This window comes from Macrotis lagotis, chromosome 1 (genome assembly GCF_037893015.1).
Source record: "Macrotis lagotis isolate mMagLag1 chromosome 1, bilby.v1.9.chrom.fasta, whole genome shotgun sequence".
Lineage (NCBI taxonomy): Eukaryota > Metazoa > Chordata > Mammalia > Peramelemorphia > Peramelidae > Macrotis > Macrotis lagotis.
This window is the reverse complement of record NC_133658.1, coordinates 833,268,405-833,284,916: the sequence shown is the minus strand read 5'-3', so window position 1 is coordinate 833,284,916 and position 16,512 is coordinate 833,268,405.

Here is a 16,512-nt window from a genome sequence, read left to right as displayed (position 1 = left end):
CAGGAAGTTGGGGCAACCTGAGCAAAGATCAGAGATGGGAGATGATGTGTAGAGTATAGGGAACAGCAAAGATTGGAGACAAAGTATAAAGAACATTAACTGTCAAGCAGAATAGCTTTTTCATTTTGTCCTAGAGAAAAGAGGGAAACATTGAAGTTTCTGGAGGGGGAAATGACAGATCTTTGCTTTAGAATATTAATTCTTCATCAGTATGGTAGATGGATAAAAGAAGGGTAGAGACTTGAAAGAGGAAGACCATTTAGGAAGCAACTGCAATAGTCCAGGAAAGATGTGATAAGACTTGGAATAAGGTGATTGTGTTATGTGTAAAGAAATGGAGAGGAATATGAGAAGCACTGAGAAAGTAGAATTGAAAAGACATGGTGTGGCAATTGAAAATGAAGAGTTGGGGATTATTTAGGGTTGTGACACCATGTGGCTGAAAGATTGTTGGTGACTGATAAAAGTAAGAAGGATAGAAAAGTATGTTTAGAAAGAAACATGAGCTCTTTTTTTGGATGTTGAGTTTGGAAGCAGTTGGAGATGTTGGACTAGAAATCAGGAGAAATGAGAGTCCTGGAAAATGTAGATTTGGGAGTTAGTATAAAGATGGTGTTGTGAATCCACATGAGCTGATGAGATCAACAAAAGAAAAAATATTTGTCCTTCATTTTTGAAGAAGACCATGACATCAGGGAGGTGATACCATGACACAAACAATAGTCAACTTTCACCTGTACCTTAAAATTACTATGAATTTCATTTAACTTCCTCTGCATATTCAAACTTTCAGTATTTTTCAGTACTGGAAGTTCAAAACCTTTCTTAAGAAAAAGGTATTTATCTCAGTATCTTTGACTCAGTGGAAACAGGAAGTACAGTACCAGAAATTTGGCAGAAAACCTTGGTCTTGTGAAAAGTGCAATCTCCACAGCTTGCAAATTTTGTATTTTTATCCATTCTTACCAATCCTTTTAAAAGTTTGATCATCATCCCATTTCACTTAACTTGTTGGAATTTCAGAATATTAATTCCAAACCACATGAGGAATGGATGGAGACCAAATGTTGCAAGACTAAACAATGCCAGAATAAGGCACAGAAGTCAATTTTGTGGGATCTGGAATGACGTTATTGTTGGGGACAAGTAACAGAATTACTGAGGCCAGGCTACAATTCCACAGAACCCCCCATTTGTTTTTCCAGAATCAGAATTAGTTTGCTTACATCCTAAGAAATGAGGGATATTTAGACGATGGATTGAGTATCATATGAAATTTTGTTTCAAATTTTCCTGCCAAGCTGATAGCAAACCTCATTTTCAGAGACCATTTATAATATCTATGCCATCTTTTGCTTATTATAATACCAATAAATCTTGATAATTAATGAAATCAAAACAGGAAACTTGAAGAACCATTCTTTAAAAACTTTTATAATTTTGCTAACACTTGTCTTTTTTAATTCTTCCTCTTACATACTTTATCTTCTGTCTCTATGCTGTTACTGCATCAAGCAATTAACCGATCAAAAAGATTTATTAGTTATTTACTATGGAGTGCCAGGCCTCGTGTCAAGAAGAGGAATCTTTCTGAGTTCAGATCTAGACTCAGACATGTACTAGCTGTAATGATCCAAGGCAAGTCATTTAACCCTCTTTGCTTTAATTTCCTCTTCTGTAAAATGAGCTACAGAAGGAAATGGCAAACCACTCCAGTGTCTTTGCCAAAAAAAAGTCAATTAGGGTCAGGAGGAGTAGGACATGATTGAATTGACTCAAAAATAACAAACTGTAGATTATCTTTCAGTTCTTCTGAACTTGGAGTCAAGCTCCACAACTGCAGCCACATCCTTGAAACAAGATGTGAAGACTGTAATTAATGGATTTGATTGTATTGGGTACTTGTTGAAAAGGATTTCATTCACCCTAGACAGAGATGATATTGGAGCCATCAATGACCCCTTCATTTACCTCAACTACATAGGTCATATATAGTCTGATATGATTTCATCCATAGTAAGGCCATGAGCACTGTCAAGATTGAGAAGGGAAAGCTGGTGATCAATGAAGTCATTATGATCTTCCAAGTTCAGAATTTCACTGATATTAAATGGGGAAATTCTGAGATTCTATAAGTGAGTATGTATACTGTGTCTTATATATTTCCTATTATGTGATTGATAAAATTCTAAGCATTTTACAAATATTATCTTCACAACCACCTTGGGAGGTAGGTACTGTTTTTATTCCCATTTTGCAGTTTAAAAAAAACTGAGACAAACTTAGGTTAAATTACTTTCCTAGGGTCACATAGCTAGTAAATACCTGAGAGCAGATTTGAATTCAGGTCCTCCTGACTCTACTAGCTGCCAGTAGAAAGGTAGTTTAGAGGAACAGCCCTAGCAGTTGAGGGGATCAGGAAAAGTTTCTTATAGATAATAGTTCTTGCTCTTAATTTTAGAGGAAGCAATGGACTTTATGAGCTATAGGAAAGGAGGAAGTACATTCTAAGAATGTAGAATAGCTAAGGGAAAGGGTTCTTATATTTGAAGAACAGAAAAAAAAGACAGGTTGGCTGGATCATAGAATAAAAGGGAAGGAATAATGTCCAATGAGTGTGAAAAACAATTCAAAACAAAGTGGAAAGTCATGGATCTTCATCTCTAGCCAACGTTGGTCTTCCACCACTGGGAGCTCACAACACTGACTTATTTCCTTATTCTGGCAATCTCTTGTCCTATACACAATTCTTGCCCCAAGGTACCTGTGTGGTAAGGGGTGGGGGGAAGCATAGACACCTATGTTGTGTTTCATCAGTAAAATGATCATATTTGAGGCAAATAAATCTGAGAACAGAAAGAAAAGCAAAAGACGGTCCCTACCCTCAAAGAGCTTACAATAAAATAGAGGAAACATTATGTATACACTCATATATAAATAAGATCTAAATAGTATATATTAGAGAGAATCTCAGAGGGAAGGTACTAAGATTAAGGAAGACCAAGAAAAGTTTATTGTGGGAAGTGGGATTTCATTTGAAACAGAACTTAAGGAGATAGAGACGAAGAAGTAGACCTTTTTTTAAGAATGGGGGATAGCAAGTGAAATCCCCAGGATCAGAAGACAGAATAGTTTGGTCAAAATAATATTTGTAAAAAGCACTTAGCACAACATTTTGGCTATATAATAGGCCCCATCTAAATGTTATCTATTATTGCCATCAAGAAACTCTGCAGTGTTTGAGTGTAATTACAGTGAGGGCTGTGATTGTAATCCTTTGTCCAGCCTTTCCTATTATTGGATTATAGGATCTTAGATCTTGAACTTAAAAGTACCTCAAAGATCACAGCCCATATGCCTCATTTTACTTGCATCATCTAAGGCCCTACAAGGTTAAGTGATTTGTCTCAAATCACATAAGAAGTAAATATTAGAAAGGAGTGCTCAACCCAGATCCAATGTTTTTCTATGAGTTTAATAACTTTGATGTTTCAGGTTCCTCATTTTTAAAATGAGGTAATTGGATTAGTTTATCTTGAAAGAATCTTCTAGCTCTAGGCCTATGATCCCCTCAAAATGATCTAAGCCTAAGAACCATGTGTCTCAAATTTGAGATTGCCAAATTAGGTCTCATGGATCTTTGGTCAAGACTAGCTTTTTAGATTAGCAGGTTTGAGAAACTGCATATTTTTATGCTAATCAATTATTTTTAAAAAATAATTTAAAAATTTAAACAATACAAAATAAGAAAAGAAAAAAATAACATTGCCACGTATACAGAAGAACATAGAAGAGGATTCAATATAAAACAATAAATTTCCATTTCAAGCAAGTCTTTATAGTAAACACTTCTCATTGTATTAAAAGTTGTTCGTTTTTCTTTGCATTCTTGTAGGTTTATTTTTACTCTTGGCTGTGTACTTTTTACTTTATTTTTCCCTCACCCTCTTCCCACCCCAGAAAGCTGCAATTAAGTATCTGTTTCTCCGAAGGTGGACAGCATCTTCCTTCTAAAGTCTAAGTCTTTCCACATTTTTCTAAATCAACCAGTTCATCATTTCCTATACCACTGCAGTATTCCAACCAATCACATTCTGAGAGAGATTGCCCATAAAAACCTCCTCCCAATTTTCTATATTCCTTCTCTAACTAATCCTAATAACTTTTTTGAAACCTTTATTAGCAAGACACTTTTATATAGGTGGTGATAATTTTTGAGATAAAAATCTGTTGCAAGCAAGAGTAAAAGGAAAACACAAATTTTGTGCAATAGGCAATTCTTAATTAATTCTTATTTCTGAGATATCTTGGCCTTTTCTCACTCACATACCTTCTCCCCATGTTTTGAACTTCAGGCTGGAACCAATTTCAATTTAGATTAGTCTTAGTGATTAATGAAATGCTTTTTTTACTTTTAGAATCAAGTTCTTAGCTCTCCATTTTCTTGGCACAGTAGATTTTACAAATCTTAATTCTATGTGTGTCTTCTGATTAATAGGATGGTGCCTATTAGCCTTAGAAGGCTTCTAAGACCCACTAGGAAAACTTAAAGTCAGAACATTATTTTATTTTGTTGCAACAACCTCTTAGCTTCTAATTTAAAATAGAAGGAATCTAGTTCATTACTGACCTCCACTCTATGCAGTCCTTGTTATTTGTAGTTTCTTATGATCAGAACACATATAAACACAGAATATGCTTTGAATAGATCAAAATTTTTTTTAGGTTTTTTTTTTTGTGAGGCAATGGGATTAAGTGGCTTGCCCAAGGCCACACAGCTAGGTAATTATTAAGTGTCTGAGACCAGATTTGAACCCAGGTACTCCTGACTCCAGGGCTGGTGCTTTATTTACTGTGCCACCTAGCCACCCCATAGATAAAAATTTTAACTGCCTTTACCAGCTTATAATTTAGAATTAGTTTAAATAGCAGTAAGCAATAGTTGTTTGAGAGATAGGAGTGGATAGGGACAAACCAAAAAAAGGAATATGGTATTGCTTTTGTTTCTGATCTCTATATTATGAAACACAAAGCACATTATGCAAAGTAAAAGGGGATCAGAGATTTCTATGATCCCATACCAGTTTTGCCCGAGGACCAATGAAAGGGAAAACAACTCCTTATATTTGGGGGTCTATGTAGCTAATGTGCTCAAATCATGCTTATTGATTTTTCTCTATGCTGACTTGAGAGACTGTCATTGTTGGCATAGTTTCCATAGAAGAAACTTATGGGAAGGTGGTGGGAGAATTTTCTTTTTCCTACTATGCATGGAAAGTTTGTATATTTTAGTACAACGGGCAAAATATAGCCAAATGGTGATAAAGAACAATTACATAGCATTTCATGAGGTGATTTCCTCATGAATTAAGTAGCTTGTACAAGTATCATAATTCCCCCTATCACAATGAAGGAAGTTGAGGAAGCATAAGATGGAAAGAACACTGAACTTAGAGTCAGGATTTGTTTCAAATTCTTGCCCTGGATCTTGTATGAGCTTGGGCAAGTTACTTTTGGTAGCTTTTGATTCTTTGAAAAAATATCAAGTTAGTCTAGACTGCCTGTCAGTTTCCTAGGACTAAAGCTATGATCTTATAAGATAAAGTTAGTCTTAAATGAAATTATGTTGACTCATAGTTATCATTAATTCCCTTTGTACTCATGAGTATTACTTTAAAAACTTATTTTAACATTTTAGCAGGAATCAAACCCAAGCTCACTAGCATCATATTCCTTGATAAATGCGACAATATGTCAAATTAATATTATTACCTCTTTTGTTTTTGATAATTCAGTTAGCTTTTCTAATCCTCAATTTCTGTGGAGAAAAGTAGTCAGTCACCCTCTGAAAACCTGCAAATTACTTTGATTGAAAATGAAGAATTCAAGATTCTTTAAAAAATATAGAGCAAAATTGAGAAGGGGAAAAATCCTTAAAAGTAAATTTTTACAGGAAAAAAACAGCAGAAAATCTTTAGAAATCAGCAATAAATAGTCAAAGACAGTACAAAAAGGACTGTATAAAATAATGTGTGGAAAAATTTTGAGAAGAGAATAATTTTGCAACTCTAAATTAAACTTTCCCAAAAAGAATGGAATGGCTGTCATAAGAACCCTGAGAATGTTTGAAAAGGTTTAATATAATATTTGAAGGAAGGCAAGAGGAGTGAACTTGAGGTCTTAAGGGAAAATTTGGAGAATGGATGGTTAAGAAAAGCTGTAGACTCAAGAAATAACAATAGCAGAACAAGAATGATTAAAATAAAAAGATAGAAAAAAATAAAGAAAATTGACCTAGAAGAAAAAAGTTCAAGAAGACAATATAAGAATTGTTGACTCTGAAGAAAATGAAATCAAATAACTCCTTAATGACATTTTAAAAAATTAATTGGTTGATGAAATCCTGATTGATTGACTTCGATCTCTGTCTTAATGCAGGCAAAAATAATACATTATAGATACAACATTTACATGGGACTATGGGACTATCCTCTCAAAGGTCATTCTGTCTTCCCTCTGAAAGTTGATCATTGCAAAACAAAACAAAACAAAAGAAAACCAAAAACCTATATGACTTGGAAGGATATATTTGCAGAGAAAGCAGCCTATGGAGGCACCATATCCATAGGATCATAAATTTCAGTCTTAGGAACTCTGGTCACTTAGTTCACAAACACAGTACTGGTTTTGAATTTATTTTTGTCAGGAACTAGGAAATCATTAATAGATATGAATATTTCCATATACAAAGAAAGTCAGAAAGTACAGATTATACCTGGAATTGCAAATCTATTATGTTCAGCTTATTCCTTTTAGTATTATTAAATTTAATGTGGTGCTACCAACCTTGAGCTGTTTTTCTTTGCTTATCACACTGAACAGTGCTTTGGTTTCATTTTTGTATTTTAATAATGTTTTCTTGATGTTTTTTATCCTTCTCTTTTCCCTTTTCTTTGGATCATCCTCTATATCACCTTCCTACTTTCCATAATTCTCTCTCTCTCTCTCTCTCTCTCTCTCTCTCTCTCTCTCTCTCTCTCTCTCCCTTTCTCTTTCTGTCTGTCTCTATCTCTTTCTCTGTCTCTGTCTCTGTCTCTCTCAATAAACAAACAAAAACCAAAACAAACTAGGATCCCTCTTTTAGGAAAAAGTATAATAAAGTAAAAACATTTGGGTTGCAATGATCATGTCTGGAAATGTGCATCTCTTTTTATATTTAGTGTGCCTATCTTTCTACATTCTTTCAATAGTTGTCACTTTTTTATCTTTGTCAATCTAGAGGACATGAAGCAGAACTTTAGCTTCAAAATTCAAATTTCTCTTATTATTAATAAATCCCCTAGGTGTCACCAGAGGTCTCAAGATAAGTTATTTTTTTTCCTTTAAATTTCAAGGTAATTGGTCTTAGGGGTTCACATTGTCCTTTTCCCCTACTATTTTGTGGAATTTGATTATATTGGTAATTAAAAGAAATGAAGAAGTCTGGAGTTTCCCAATTAGGGCGAGTTTCTTTTCTTTTTTTAACCACTTGACCTTTTGCAACATAGTAGATGAAAATATAGAACAGGAAATTCCAAAATGTAAGTCATCAAGAAGTGATATGGCAAGGGGGAAAGATGATTCTAGATGATTCTTCGCATGTCAGCAGTGCTGAGAGGCAGGCATTAACCCAGAAAACAAGTACTGTTCAGGATGATCACTACCTAAGTAGGTCAGTGGGAGAGGCAAAACTTTAATTGCCCACATTAATTGTCAGCCTGGGGTAGCAATGTCTTTAACTTGAGATTGGCATCCATTGCTTATGATCATCTATACTCTCTACTCCCTTTCCACAGAGCAGTTTCATGGTTTTTGAGCTTGCTCTGACTTGCCTGGATCTAGAGATGTTATAGCCTCTTTTTTTTTGACTGGGAAAATTATACTTCTTGGCACATCACATGGTTACTCTTGTTGGGCTTCATTAATGATTTGGATCACTTTTTTTCCTTATGTTTGTTGATAGCTTGAATTTCTTCAGCTAAAAATTGCCTGTTTGTATTCCATGATCATCTTTTTTTCCTATGGGAGAATGGTTCTTGTTCTTATATATTTATTTGTTGTTCACTTGTTTCAGTTATGTCTAATTCTTCATGACCCCATTGGGGGTTTCTTGGCAAAGACACTAGAACAATTGCCAAAGGAAATTGCCATTTCCTTTTCTAGCTTATTTTACAGGTGAGGAAACTGAGGCAAACAGAGTTAAATAACTTGCCTAGGGTTACATAGCTAGTAAGTGTCTGAGGCTAGTTTTGAACTGACTCTAGACCTGGCACTCTATCCACTATGCCACCTAACTATCTAATTATTTATTTGTACAGATTCCCTATATGTCTATAGTTAGAAAAAATTGGTATATTTTCCCATTTAACTGTTTTATTCTCAATTCTAAATTCTTGCTTTTGTTTGTACAAAACCTTATCATTTCTGTGCAACAAAAAGTTCATTTTTATTTCCTGTAATCCTTTCTCTCTGTTGTTTGGTTAAGGATTCTTCCTTTATTTATGGTTGTGAAAACCATCTCTTACCATTTTCCTTGAATTCATCATAATGTGACCTAGTATCATTTGAAACATATATATGGTATGATGAGATTATCTCAGCCTGATTTCTCTTAGATTACTTTCCAATTTTCTGAGTTGCTTTTGTTGACCAGTGAGTCCTTGACAATTTGGCTTATGGTTTTATTTTCCTGACTTTAATTACTTCTATATCTTATGTACTTAATTTATTCAATTGTTCACATTTTTTATTTCTTTTTTAAAAACCAATACAAACTTATTTGGATGTTTATTGCTTTATAGTATAGCTGATTTTCAGTACAACTAGGTCTCTTTTTTCTTCCACACTTTTCATTATTTCTTTGAAATTTTTGACTCTTTTTCTCCAGATGAAAGTTATAGTTTTGTCTAGTACTATAAAGTAATATGTTAGTAGTTTGATTGATATAGAACTTAATATGTAAATTAATTTAGGTAGCATTGTCATTTTATTATAATAACACTCAGGAACACTCAATTCTCTCCAATTGTTTGCCTTCATTTCTGTAAGGTCATTTATAATTGTATTTATTCAATTCCTATGTGTGGGGTAACCAAGATAATGAATGTAATTCCTGTACCAAAGTCCATTTTTATGGGACTCATCATTTGTGGAGATGAATATTCTGCTCTGTGTTTGGGTTGGGTGAAGTTGGTGAGGGTAAGAGAGCTTGAGGGTTTTTTAGTCCTCTTCATGGCTTTTTAAGCTTTAAGTCTGTTCAAAACTCTTCAAGCTTTGAGTCATTTCAGATGCTTCTGACTATCACATTCAAAAGGAAAGATAGGCCATTGAAGGAAAAGACTATGCAAAGATATGAGAGGAGTTGGCAGTCTCTACCATGTCCCTACTATCATATTACTTCTGTAGAGATTTTGGGGATTTTCCCCATGGTTGAGATCTGGAACTCTCTCTCTCTCTCTCTCTCTCTCTCTCTCTCTCTCTCTCTCTCTCTCTCTCTCTCTCTCTCTCTCTCTCTCTCGGTTGAGCTGAATTACCTTGCTCCTCGTTCTGTATTTTTTGGAATCTATTTTGCTAGGTATAACTTCTTTGATTTCTGTTTTGCTACAATTTGGACAAATGAATTTCTTTGCTATTTGCTATATGTATTTATTATGGCTATATGTGGCAACAGAAAAGAAAGGATCAAACTTTGATTAAAGAACTTGAGGTCTGTCTCACTCCCAGTAATGACAAAGTAATCAGATGTTTGTGTGGACTTGATGATATTCTCTAATCTAATGATATTTAAGAAAGTGGATTGATATACTTGTAGTCTGGTACCCTCTCTCTGAGGAAAGAAGAGAAACCTTTAGCTCAAATCTCTCATCTCCTCTCTTGGGGGAAATTCTAGTTTCCTTTAAAGAATGATAGGGTAAAGAAAAGGTTAGAGATGTCTATTCTGCCTCCCTTTGAGCCACAAGGATGCTTCCATGCTACAGGTGACACATAATACCTTTATACATTCTTTAGTATGGAATATTCTTTTCTATTTTTTCTCTTGTATTTGATTCATAATATATGGAAAGATTCATAATTGGGGGGGTTTATTTTATATCTTGTTACTTTCCTGAAGTTGCTAATTGATTTTATTTATTTTTGACAAGGTTACTCTAATCAAACCATCATATCATCTGAAAAAAAGCAATAATATTGCTTCTTTTTTGATGATTCTTTCAAGATTTCTTGTGTTATTGTTTATAGGTAGAATTTCTAGAACTATATTAAATAATAGTGATGTCAATGGACATCCTTTTTTCCCTTATAGGAAAGGCTTTCATTGTTTCTCCATTGCACATAATACTGACTAGGTTTAAGATATATACTATTGGGGTGGCTAGGTGAGGCAGTGGATAAAGCACTGTCCCTGGAGTCAGAAGTACCTGGGTTCAAATCTGGTCTCAGACACTTAATTGGCCTTGGGCAAGCCACTTAACCCCATTTGCCTTGTAAAAAAAAGATATATACTATTTATACTATATATATATACTAACATTTACCATGTTAAAAAAAAGTTCATTTAAACTTGTTTCTTAAGACAGAAATTAGTATTATCAGAAGTTTTTGTATAACTTTTGACCCAATCATATATATTTTAGTTTATTTATTATTAATTTGATATTATTATTAATATGGTATATATAATTCATGTTTTCCTAATATGTTGAACTACATTCTTGACTTCCCAGCATAAATCTGATTTTCTCACTCTCTGAAACTCTGCATCATTTCTCTGTATTCCAGATTCTCTAGATATATGATAGAGAGGTCATCATGCATTTTCTTCTAAAAATACATACATTGATATACTTTGTTATTATACATCATCAAAATTCCTCCCTCTCACCTTATTATTCCCAAAGAGCTATAAATAATATTTTTGAAAAGGGGAAAAATTAGTGAAATAAGTTAATCTAATGAAAAATCTGAAAAACATATGAAACATCTATAGAACTCTAACCTCTGAAAAAAGATTAGGGTGAGGTGTCTTCTCAAATATTTTCTTTGGAGTCAAAATTGTTTTTTTTTTTTTTTTTTGGTAATTTAGCAGCATTCACTTTTGATTTTTTTTGTAGTTTCCCCCCCCATTTATCTTATAGTCATGTATATTGTCTACTTGGTCTGCTTGCTTCATTCAGCATCAGTTCATTTATCTCTCTCCATGTTTCTTTGCATCCATAATATTTATTCTTTCTAATATCCTATTACATTCATGTGTGCCATAATTTTAGTATTTCCCTATGGATAGGTGTAATTTTATTGCTGGTTCTTTGCTTCCCCCCAAAAAGTGTTGCTATAAATATTTTGGTGTATATATACATATTTCTTATCAGTGACATCCTTGGAGAATAAGCATAGAAATAGAATTTCTGGATCAAAGATTATGTTTTAGGCACTTTGCCTGAATGTTTCCAAGTTACTTTCCGTAATGGTAATAATGATTCATAACTCTAGCAATAATATCTGTCTTCTTACAATGCATCTGACATTGCATATTCATTTTCCCATCCTTTTCATTTTTGAGAATTTTCAGGTGGTGAGGTAAAAGGGTTATTTGATTTGCAGTTTTTATCTTTTTTTTTTTAACAAGGCAATAGGGTTAAGTGACTTGCCCAAGATCACACAGCTAGGTAATTATTAAATGTATGAGGCCAGATTTAAACTTAGGTCCTCCTGATTCCAGGGCCTGTGCTCTATCCACTGGGCCAACTAGCTGCCCTTATTTTTCATCTTATTAGTGATGTGGACCATTCATATATATGCTTGCAAATAGGAATTCTTTTGAGAACCCTTTGTTTATATCACTTATCTATTGGGAGATGATTTTTTGCATATGAAAACATTCACACACAAAGACACAAATATATACATACACAGTATAAATATACATACATACATACCTCAATCTGAGAATTTTGATAAAAATATTTTTCCCCATTTGACCTCTTTTCTTCTTATCCTAGATTCTCTAATTTTGTTTTACAGAAGTTTTTCTACTTTATGGAAAGTTATTTTAACTTTATTAATTGCTTCTACCTTTTGTTTAGATAAGAATGGATATTCTATTTGTAACTTGGAAAGGTATATGATCTTTTTTTCTTCTAAGTTTTTAAAGGTACAATCCTTTATATTAAGAGCATATATCTATTTGAATTTACTGTGAAATATGTATAAGGTACTAGTCTAAATCTAATTTCTGCCCTACTACTTTCAAATAGTGTAGTGAATAGACAGTTGGCCCTGAAGTCAGGAGGACCTGAGTTCAAATCCTGACTCAGATACTTAATAGCTGTGTGACCTTGGGCAAGTCACATAACTCTGTCTCCCATCCAGGGCTATCTCTAGTTGTCCTGATTTACTGGACCCAGTGAGGAGGAGAAAGTAAGGTTTATGACTTAGTACAGCACTGCTCTCACTCAAATCCAATTAATATGCATGTCATGGCATCACCTTTTTGATGTCATGGTCTTCCTTTAGCATGAAGGACAAACATCTACTTCATCAAATAGGGAGCTTCCCCCCCTAAGTTGCTTTTTAATTTATTAAACATGGGGTTATTCAGTTTCAATGAATCTGATTCTTCCTCACACAATCTGTTCCATTTATTGCTTTCTATATTTTTAGTTAATACTAAATGGCATTGATGTTGACTCTTTTATAATACAGTTTGAGATTTAAAAGTGTTATTCTACTTCATACCTATGGTTTTCATCATTTCCCTTTATGTTCTGGATGTTAATAAATTTTGCTACTTTATTTTCAGTAAAACATTTCTTAAATTAAAACTTTATTAGCATTAAACCATAAGGTAACTCTGGTAGTATATTGGCATAGCCCAGTCATTTGCAGTGAATATTTCTCTAGCTATTTAAATTCTTTTTTATTTCTTTAAGGAATACTTGTAATTCAATCTACATAAGTATTTAGTGTGTTTTGGTATGTTCAACCCCAAGTATTTTATGCATCTTTTGTTATTTTTAGTGGTGTTTTCTTTAAGTTATTGCTTTCTTGGATTTTGCTATTATTATATAGAAACATTTATTTTCAGGGTTTATTTTGTAGCCTGAAACTTTGCTGAATGTATTAATTATTTCAATTAGAATTTTTGATGATTGCCTAAGATTTTCCAAGAAAATGATCATAATCCAGTAAATAAGGGTAGTTTTATATCTTCTTTACCTCTCTTTTATGCCTTTGATTTCTTTTTCTTATCTCAATTGCTAGTATTTCTAGAATTACATTAAACATTAGTGGGCAGATTGGAGAATCTTATTTTATTCCCATGTGTATATTCCCATTGAATATCATGCTTGCTTTTAGTTTTAGATAGACATTTAAAATATTATGCTTTTAATATGATTAATATAATATTGATATGATTTAATAAGATATTTAATATGATTATTTTTTATCAGTTGTAACAGTATCATAATCATAATTATCCTTATCAGTAACAGCATTTATACAGAATTTTAAGGATTTCAAAATATTTAATACATGCTAACTCTTTTGATCCTAATGTTTCCTGCTATAAATCTAATGGTGATTTTTTTGCTGAACGGCTGTAGTCTATGAGGATTTTATTTAAAATTTTAAGTTGTATTTACTATCAGTTTTGATTATGTGCTTTATCCTTCCCTGGTTTCTAGATGTTTTTTAAAAGCTTGATAAAGTTCTTCTGTGAATCCATCAGGACAAATAGTTTTTTTCCTTTTTCTTTTTTCTTTCTTCATAGCTAGTTTCATTTCCTTTTCTGAGATTCGGTTATTTGAGATATCTATTTGCTCTTTTGCTAGTCTGTCTATTTCATAGAATTGAAGGTAGTCCTCTATTACTTTTGCATTCTTGGTTTTTGTTAGCACTTAACTGTGCATAACAGGTCCTGAAACTTTTAAAATTGTCTTGTAGTCTTATTTATATTTCACCTTTTATATTATTTTGTTTTTGTAACTACTACCTTCTCTTTGGTTAGATTGGCTAAAGTTTTTTTTTTTAATTCTTTCAGTCTTTTCAAAGAACTTGGTTTTAATCTTTATGATTTCTTGAGTCTTTTTCATTTCCATTCTGCCTATTTCTCTTCATTATAGTATTTATTACTATCACTTTTTCCTCATTTGCTTAGCTTTTTCTTTAAATATTTAGATGTTAAATTTTAAAATATGTATATATAACATATATATATGTTAGGTATATAGAAAATATTGATATATTACCTATAGCATCTTTAGCCATAATGTAATTTCTCAGGTTATCTCTTTTTTACAATAGTTTTATCTGAAATCATGCTTGTTTTTTAGTTCAACTGGAACAGTATAGATTTTGCTCTTGTTCCTCATTTTAACTCTATTAAATTTTTGTATTTCAAGTGTGCTTCTTTAAGCAATATACTATCAGATTCTGCTAATTCATTCCACTCCCCCTTTTTCAATTTTATGGGCCAATTTATCTCAATTTATTCCATAACAATCAATTACGATTTTTTAATTCTCTTCTTCCTGTCTTTTTGTACTTTTTTCTTGTCTTTGTTTCTACCACCCTGTTTACAAATCAGAAGGAGGTGGTAGAAGAGAGGGAGTTTCTTTAATATGTGTGATCTTATAAGTGAAAGTCTATTCTTCTGTATTAGCCCTTGGCTTTATTTTATATCCAGATTTTCAGCTTTCTTCCTTGCTTTTTTAATCTCCCCTTTTCATTTCTCCTTCCAACGCTTGAGTTTGCTTTGCTTATAAGTATTCCCATTCTTAGCCTGCTGTCCCTCTTAACCACTCTTATCCCTGTCCCCTCATTTCTCTCTCTCTCTCTCTCTCTCCACATACATATAGTGTATTGCATAATTGTGTTCAGTGTTTCTATATTTCGTTTAGTTGAAAATAGGATAATAACCACCATTCCTCCTCTGACTACACACTATTTGTTTTATCTCTTTTGTATAATGGTAATTTTCCTCTCTTTCTCCTTTCTTCCCCAGTATAGTCTCTTGTTCCTCCTATTTTTTTCTTTTCCCAATGCTATTTTATTGGCAAGGCAATGAGGTTAAGTGATTTTCCAATGTCACACAGCTCAGAAATTATTAAGTGTCTGATACTGGATTTGAACTCAGGTCCTCCTCACTCCAGGACTGGTGCTCTATCCACTGAGACACCTAGCTCTACCCCCCCCATACTTTTTTTTTTTTAGGTTTTTACAAGGCAAATGGGGTCAAGTGGCTTGCCCAAGGCCACACAGCTAGGTAATTATTAAGTGTCTGAGACCGGATTTGAACCCAGGTACTCCTGACTTCAGGGCCGGTGCTTTATCCACTGCGGCACCTAGCCTCCCCCCCCCCCCCCATATTCTTAAAAGAGAACAAAATCATCACAGACCTTTTGTCTTTTTTTAATCTTCTTAAACCTAAAAGATGTTAAGATTTTAAGAAAAAATTTGGTTCTTATTACCAAATATGTAATTATGCATCCCTTTCAAATTCTCTTTCAATTTAACAAAATAAGTATCTTTTTATATTTTTCTTGTCACCTGTATTTCCATTTTTAAATGTCTACTTAGTACTGGTCTTTTCATCAAAAATGTTTAGAAATTCTCTATCCTATTCAATATCCTTATCTTGACTGTAAGATATTATATTTAGCTTTTTAGATATATTATCCTCAGTAGTAAATTTTTATTTTTGCCTTTTGGAATATCATTTTTTCCAACTTCTCATCTCCTTTATAATTACAACTGTAATTCTTTGAAACTTTATTGTGGTCCTTTGGCACTTAAATTCCCTTTTGATTGCTTTTAGAATGTCTTTTTCCTTTGGGTTGGAAGCTCAAGGCAAAAATTTGATGATTGTGTTTCTGAGGGTTTTCATTTTGGGGTAAAGTGAAATAACTTTAACTCTTTGCCTTCTATTTTTAAAGATTATAGAAAATTTCCTTTAAAAATTTCTTGAAATATGGTTTGTGGACTTTTTCCTAATCACAGTTTTCAGACAGTTTGATAATTCTTAGATTCTTTGATTTATTTTCCAATTCATTTAAAAATTTATTTCTTATTTTTCTCTCTCAATCTTTTGGTTTTAACATTTCTTATTGTCTTAGCAAGTTATTATTTTCTTTCTCACTATCTTATTTTCAGGATGTTCAGGGAGATTTCCATTGTTGATTGTAAAGTTTCAACTATCCTTGTTATTCTTTCCCTCCAAGCTTTTCTATTCTTTATCATTTGTTCACTTATTTCAGGTTCTCTTTTTAAAACAATTTTGTTTATTTAAGGCAATGGAGTTAATTTGCCTAAGGTCACAGAATTAGGCAATTATTAAGCATCAGAAAGCAGATTTGAACTCAGGTCCTCCTGACTCCAGGGCTGGTGTTCTATCCACCGGGCCACCTAGCTGCCCTATTTCAGGTTCCCTTGAAGTCCTTTGGATAGGATGATTTTTCCTTGAAGACTTTACCT